This window comes from Teleopsis dalmanni, unplaced genomic scaffold (assembly GCF_002237135.1).
Source record: "Teleopsis dalmanni isolate 2A unplaced genomic scaffold, ASM223713v2 unscaffolded_contig_2690, whole genome shotgun sequence".
NCBI classification, from domain to species: Eukaryota; Metazoa; Arthropoda; class Insecta; order Diptera; family Diopsidae; genus Teleopsis; species Teleopsis dalmanni.
Window position 1 is genome coordinate 1 of NW_024034072.1, and position 6,470 is coordinate 6,470.

The following is a 6,470-nucleotide window of genomic DNA, read 5'->3' on the forward strand; positions in this document are numbered from 1 at the left end:
TAAAAGCATACTTACCGGGCGTAGGGGTTACCGTGATCACGAAGGCGGTTCCCTCGGGGCAAAGCTTGACCATTGCACATTCGGTTGAGTAGAACCCTGCGATTATTCCTAATGTGAATAACTCGTGCGTGGAATTTTTGGGTGTCGGGATGGCGTACGCGCCGACCCGGTTAAAGAATACATTCAGATATAATATTTAGGATAATATGTATATCGAATGCAATATAAATGATTGCAATCATTTATTAGAATTGCTTTTTTACATTGACATTAGCTGTATTGAGTGAGAAAAGAATAATGCAAAAAACTTTTAAATTGTTTAACTAATTTTTATATTAACTTTATTAACTTTATTTAATAATTAATAAATAAATAATATTTAAAAAGTATTGAACCAAAATATTTATGTCAATATAAAAAATAATATTAAATTATTATTTTATATAAAAATTGTAATATGAATCAAATGGTCCACAAATGGTCAACTAGCCTTCAGAATTTATTTCTAATCAAACAGCAGAGTTAAATACTAATAAAAATTAGTTTATATAATATGTGACAAATAATTATTTAGATTTTAGTCACAATTACCATCACGGTTGTGTTAACGAAAAAAAAAATGTTTACAATTAAAATATTTACAATTTTCATTAAGTTAAAATATTGAATTGTGATTGTGTGAGAGGAAAAAAATTATATAAAAATAATATTAAATTATTATTTTATATAAAAATTGTAATATGAATCAAATGGTCCACAAATGGTCAACTAGCCTTCAGAATTTATTTCTAATCAAACAGCAGAGTTAAATACTAATAAAAATTAGTTTATATAATATGTGACAAATAATTATTTAGATTTTAGTCACAATTACCATCACGGTTGTGTTAACGAAAAAAAAAATGTTTACAATTAAAATATTTACAATTTTCATTAAGTTAAAATATTGAATTGTGATTGTGTGAGAGGAAAAAAATTTTTACCATTGAAATGTTTATAATTTTCATTTAATTGAAATATTGAATTCATTAAGTATATGCCAATTTCAATATAAAAGCATACTTACCTGGCGTAGGGGTTACCGTGATCACGAAGGCGGTTCCCTCGGGGCAAAGCTTGACCATTGCACATTCGGTTGAGTAGAACCCTGCGATTATTCCTAATGTGAATAACTCGTGCGTGGAATTTTTGGGTGTCGGGATGGCGTACGCGCCGACCCGGTTAAAGAATACATTCAGATATAATATTTAGGATAATATATCGAATGCAATATAAATGATTGCAATCATTTATTAGAATTGCTTTTTTACATTGACATTAGCTGTATTGAGTGAGAAAAGAATAATGCAAAAAACTTTTAAATTGTTTAACTAATTTTTATATTAACTTCTTTATTTAATAATTAATAAATAAATAATATTTAAAAAGTATTGAACCAAAATATTTATGTCGATATAAAATTTAATATTAAATTATTATTTTATATAAAAATTGTAATATGAATCAAATGGTCCACTCAACTAGCCTTCAGAATTTATTTCTAATCAAACAGCAGAGTTAAATACTAATAAAAATTAGTTTATATAATATGTGACAAATAATTATTTAGATTTTAGTCACAATTACCATCACGGTTGTGTTAACGAAAAAAAAAATGTTTACAATTAAAATATTTACAATTTTGATTAAGTTAAAATATTGAATTGTGATTGTGTGAGAGGAAAAAAATTTTTTAATTTTCATTTAATTGAAATTATGAATTCATTAAGTATATGCCAATTTCAATATAAAAGCATACTTACCTGGCGTAGGGGTTACCGTGATCACGAAGGCGGTTCCCTCGGGGCAAAGCTTGACCATTGCACATTCGGTTGAGTAGAACCCTGCGATTATTCCTAATGTGAATAACTCGTGCGTGGAATTTTTGGGTGTCGGGATGGCGTACGCGCCGACCCGGTTAAAGAATACATTCAGATATAATATTTAGGATAATATGTATATCGAATGCAATATAAATGATTGCAATCATTTATTAGAATTGCTTTTTTACATTGACATTAGCTGTATTGAGTGAGAAAAGAATAATGCAAAAAACTTTTAAATTGTTTAAATAATTTTTATATTAACTTCTTTATTTAATAATTAATAAATAAATAATATTTAAAAAGTATTGAACCAAAATATTTATGTCGATATAAGAAATAATATTAAATTATTATTTTATATAAAAATTGTAATATGAATCAAATGGTCCACTCAACTAGCCTTCAGAATTTATTTCTAATCAAACAGCAGAGTTAAATACTAATAAAAATTAATTTATATAATATGTGACAAATAATTATTTAGATTTTAGTCACAATTACCATCACGGTTGTGTTAACGAAAAAAAAAAATGTTTACAATTAAAATATTTACAATTTTCATTAAGTTAAAATATTGAATTGTGATTGTGTGAGAGGAAAAAAATTTTTACCATTGAAATGTTTATAATTTTCATTAAATTGAAATATTGAATTCATTAAGTATATTCCAATTTCAATATAAAAGCATACTTACCTGGCGTAGGGGTTACCGTGATCACGAAGGCGGTTCCCTCGGGGCAAAGCTTGACCATTGCACATTCGGTTGAGTAGAACCCTGCGATTATTCCTAATGTGAATAACTCGTGCGTGGAATTTTTGGGTGTCGGGATGGCGTACGCGCCGACCCGGTTAAAGAATACATTCAGATATAATATTTAGGATAATATATCGAATGCAATATAAATGATTGCAATCATTTATTAGAATTGCTTTTTTACATTGACATTAGCTGTATTGAGTGAGAAAAGAATAATGCAAAAAACTTTTAAATTGTTTAAATAATTTTTATATTAACTTCTTTATTTAATAATTAATAAATAAATAATATTTAAAAAGTATTGAACCAAAATATTTATGTCGATATAAAAAATAATATTAAATTATTATTTTATATAAAAATTGTAATATGAATCAAATGGTCCACTCAACTAGCCTTCAGAATTTATTTCTAATCAAACAGCAGAGTTAAATACTAATAAAAATTAGTTTATATAATATGTGACAAATAATTATTTAGATTTTAGTCACAATTACCATCACGGTTGTGTTAACGAAAAAAAAAATGTTTAAAATTAAAATATTTACAATTTTCATTAAGTTAAAATATTGAATTGTGATTGTGTGAGAGGAAAAAAAATATAAAAAATAATATTAAATTATTATTTTATATAAAAATTGTAATATGAATCAAATGGTCCACTCAACTAGCCTTCAGAATTTATTTCTAATCAAACAGCAGAGTTAAATACTAATAAAAATTAGTTTATATAATATGTGACAAATAATTATTTAGATTTTAGTCACAATTACCATCACGGTTGTGTTAACGAAAAAAAAAAATGTTTACAATTAAAATATTTACAATTTTTATTAAGTTAAAATATTGAATTGTGATTGTGTGAGAGGAAAAAAATGTTTACCATTGAAATGTTTATAATTTTCATTTAATTGAAATATTGAATTCATTAAGTATATGCCAATTTCAATATAAAAGCATACTTACCTGGCGTAGGGGTTACCGTGATCACGAAGGCGGTTCCCTCGGGGCAAAGCTTGACCATTGCACATTCGGTTGAGTAGAACCCTGCGATTATTCCTAATGTGAATAACTCGTGCGTGGAATTTTTGGGTGTCGGGATGGCGTACGCGCCGACCCGGTTAAAGAATACATTCAGATATAATATTTAGGATAATATATCGAATGCAATATAAATGATTGCAATCATTTATTAGAATTGCTTTTTTACATTGACATTAGCTGTATTGAGTGAGAAAAGAATAATGCAAAAAACTTTTAAATTGTTTAACTAATTTTTATATTAACTTCTTTATTTAATAATTAATAAATAAATAATATTTATGTCGATATAAAAAATAATATTAAATTATTATTTTATATAAAAATTGTAATATGAATCAAATGGTCCACTCAATTAGTCATCAGAATTTATTTCTAATCAAACAGCAGAGTTAAATACTAATAAAAATTAGTTTATATAATATGTGACAAATAATTATTTAGATTTTAGTCACAATTACCATCACGGTTGTGTTAACGAAAAAAAAAAAAAATGTTTACAATTAAAATATTTACAATTTTCATTAAGTTAAAATATTGAATTGTGATTGTGTGAGAGGAAAAAAATTTTTACCATTGAAATGTTTATAATTTTCATTTAATTGAAATATTGAATTCATTAAGTATATGCCAATTTCAATATAAAAGCATACTTACCTGGCGTAGGGGTTACCGTGATCACGAAGGCGGTTCCCTCGGGGCAAAGCTTGACCATTGCACATTCGGTTGAGTAGAACCCTGCGATTATTCCTAATGTGAATAACTCGTGCGTGGAATTTTTGGGTGTCGGGATGGCGTACGCGCCGACCCGGTTAAAGAATACATTCAGATATAATATTTAGGATAATATATCGAATGCAATATAAATGATTGCAATCATTTATTAGAATTGCTTTTTTACATTGACATTAGCTGTATTGAGTGAGAAAAGAATAATGCAAAAAACTTTTAAATTGTTTAACTAATTTTTATATTAAATTCTTTATTTAATAATTAATAAATAAATAATATTTAAAAAGTATTGAACCAAAAGTATTTATATCGATATAAAAAATAATATTAAATTATTATTTTATATAAAAATTGTAATATGAATCAAATGGTCCACTCAACTAGCCTTCAGAATTTATTTCTAATCAAACAGCAGAGTTAAATACTAATAAAAATTAGTTTATATAATATGTGACAAATAATTATTTAGATTTTAGTCACAATTACCATCACGGTTGTGTTAACGAAAAAAAAAAAAATGTTTACAATTAAAATATTTACAATTTTCATTAAGTTAAAATATTGAATTGTGATTGTGTGAGAGGAAAAAAATTTTTACCATTGAAATGTTTATAATTTTCATTTAATTGAAATATTGAATTCATTAAGTATATCCCAATTTCAATATAAAAGCATACTTACCTGGCGTAGGGGTTACCGTGATCACGAAGGCGGTTCCCTCGGGGCAAAGCTTGACCATTGCACATTCGGTTGAGTAGAACCCTGCGATTATTCCTAATGTGAATAACTCGTGCGTGGAATTTTTGGGTGTCGGGATGGCGTACGCGCCGACCCGGTTAAAGAATACATTCAGATATAATATTTAGGATAATATGTATATCGAATGCAATATAAATGATTGCAATCATTTATTAGAATTGCTTTTTTACATTGACATTAGCTGTATTGAGTGAGAAAAGAATAATGCAAAAAACTTTTAAATTGTTTAACTAATTTTTATATTAACTTTATTAACTTTATTTAATAATTAATAAATAAATAATATTTAAAAAGTATTGAACCAAAATATTTATGTCAATATAAAAAATAATATTAAATTATTATTTTATATAAAAATTGTAATATGAATCAAATGGTCCACAAATGGTCAACTAGCCTTCAGAATTTATTTCTAATCAAACAGCAGAGTTAAATACTAATAAAAATTAGTTTATATAATATGTGACAAATAATTATTTAGATTTTAGTCACAATTACCATCACGGTTGTGTTAACGAAAAAAAAAATGTTTACAATTAAAATATTTACAATTTTGATTAAGTTAAAATATTGAATTGTGATTGTGTGAGAGGAAAAAAATTTTTTAATTTTCATTTAATTGAAATTATGAATTCATTAAGTATATGCCAATTTCAATATAAAAGCATACTTACCTGGCGTAGGGGTTACCGTGATCACGAAGGCGGTTCCCTCGGGGCAAAGCTTGACCATTGCACATTCGGTTGAGTAGAACCCTGCGATTATTCCTAATGTGAATAACTCGTGCGTGGAATTTTTGGGTGTCGGGATGGCATACGCGCCGACCCGGTTAAAGAATACATTCAGATATAATATTTAGGATAATATATCGAATGCAATATAAATGATTGCAATCATTTATTAGAATTGCTTTTTTACATTGACATTAGCTGTATTGAGTGAGAAAAGAATAATGCAAAAAACTTTTAAATTGTTTAAATAATTTTTATATTAACTTCTTTATTTAATAATTAATAAATAAATAATATTTAAAAAGTATTGAACCAAAATATTTATGTCGATATAAGAAATAATATTAAATTATTATTTTATATAAAAATTGTAATATGAATCAAATGGTCCACTCAACTAGCCTTCAGAATTTATTTCTAATCAAACAGCAGAGTTAAATACTAATAAAAATTAATTTATATAATATGTGACAAATAATTATTTAGATTTTAGTCACAATTACCATCACGGTTGTGTTAACGAAAAAAAAAAATGTTTACAATTAAAATATTTACAATTTTCATTAAGTTAAAATATTGAATTGT

The 6,470-nt window shown here is 25.9% G+C and overlaps 8 non-coding genes across 8 annotated transcripts; all 8 read left to right on the top strand.

Annotated features, from left to right (window-relative positions):
- The first annotated feature begins 7 nt into the window (after positions 1 to 7).
- LOC119664811 lies at positions 8 to 171 on the top strand. Its single transcript, XR_005251289.1, has one exon. It is a non-coding gene; the product is annotated as a U1 spliceosomal RNA (small nuclear RNA).
- Positions 172 to 1,058: 887 nt separating this feature from the next.
- LOC119664809 lies at positions 1,059 to 1,222 on the top strand. The gene has a single exon (XR_005251287.1). It is a non-coding gene; the product is annotated as a U1 spliceosomal RNA (small nuclear RNA).
- A 572-nt stretch (positions 1,223 to 1,794) lies between these two features.
- LOC119664813 lies at positions 1,795 to 1,958 on the top strand. Its single transcript, XR_005251291.1, has one exon. It is a non-coding gene; the product is annotated as a U1 spliceosomal RNA (small nuclear RNA).
- A 593-nt stretch (positions 1,959 to 2,551) lies between these two features.
- LOC119664814 lies at positions 2,552 to 2,715 on the top strand. Its single transcript, XR_005251292.1, has one exon. It is a non-coding gene; the product is annotated as a U1 spliceosomal RNA (small nuclear RNA).
- Positions 2,716 to 3,580: 865 nt separating this feature from the next.
- LOC119664816 lies at positions 3,581 to 3,744 on the top strand. Its single transcript, XR_005251293.1, has one exon. It is a non-coding gene; the product is annotated as a U1 spliceosomal RNA (small nuclear RNA).
- A 568-nt stretch (positions 3,745 to 4,312) lies between these two features.
- LOC119664817 lies at positions 4,313 to 4,476 on the top strand. The gene has a single exon (XR_005251294.1). It is a non-coding gene; the product is annotated as a U1 spliceosomal RNA (small nuclear RNA).
- Positions 4,477 to 5,068: 592 nt separating this feature from the next.
- LOC119664810 lies at positions 5,069 to 5,232 on the top strand. Its single transcript, XR_005251288.1, has one exon. It is a non-coding gene; the product is annotated as a U1 spliceosomal RNA (small nuclear RNA).
- A 588-nt stretch (positions 5,233 to 5,820) lies between these two features.
- On the top strand, positions 5,821 to 5,984 carry LOC119664812. The gene has a single exon (XR_005251290.1). It is a non-coding gene; the product is annotated as a U1 spliceosomal RNA (small nuclear RNA).
- Positions 5,985 to 6,470: the final 486 nt, after the last annotated feature.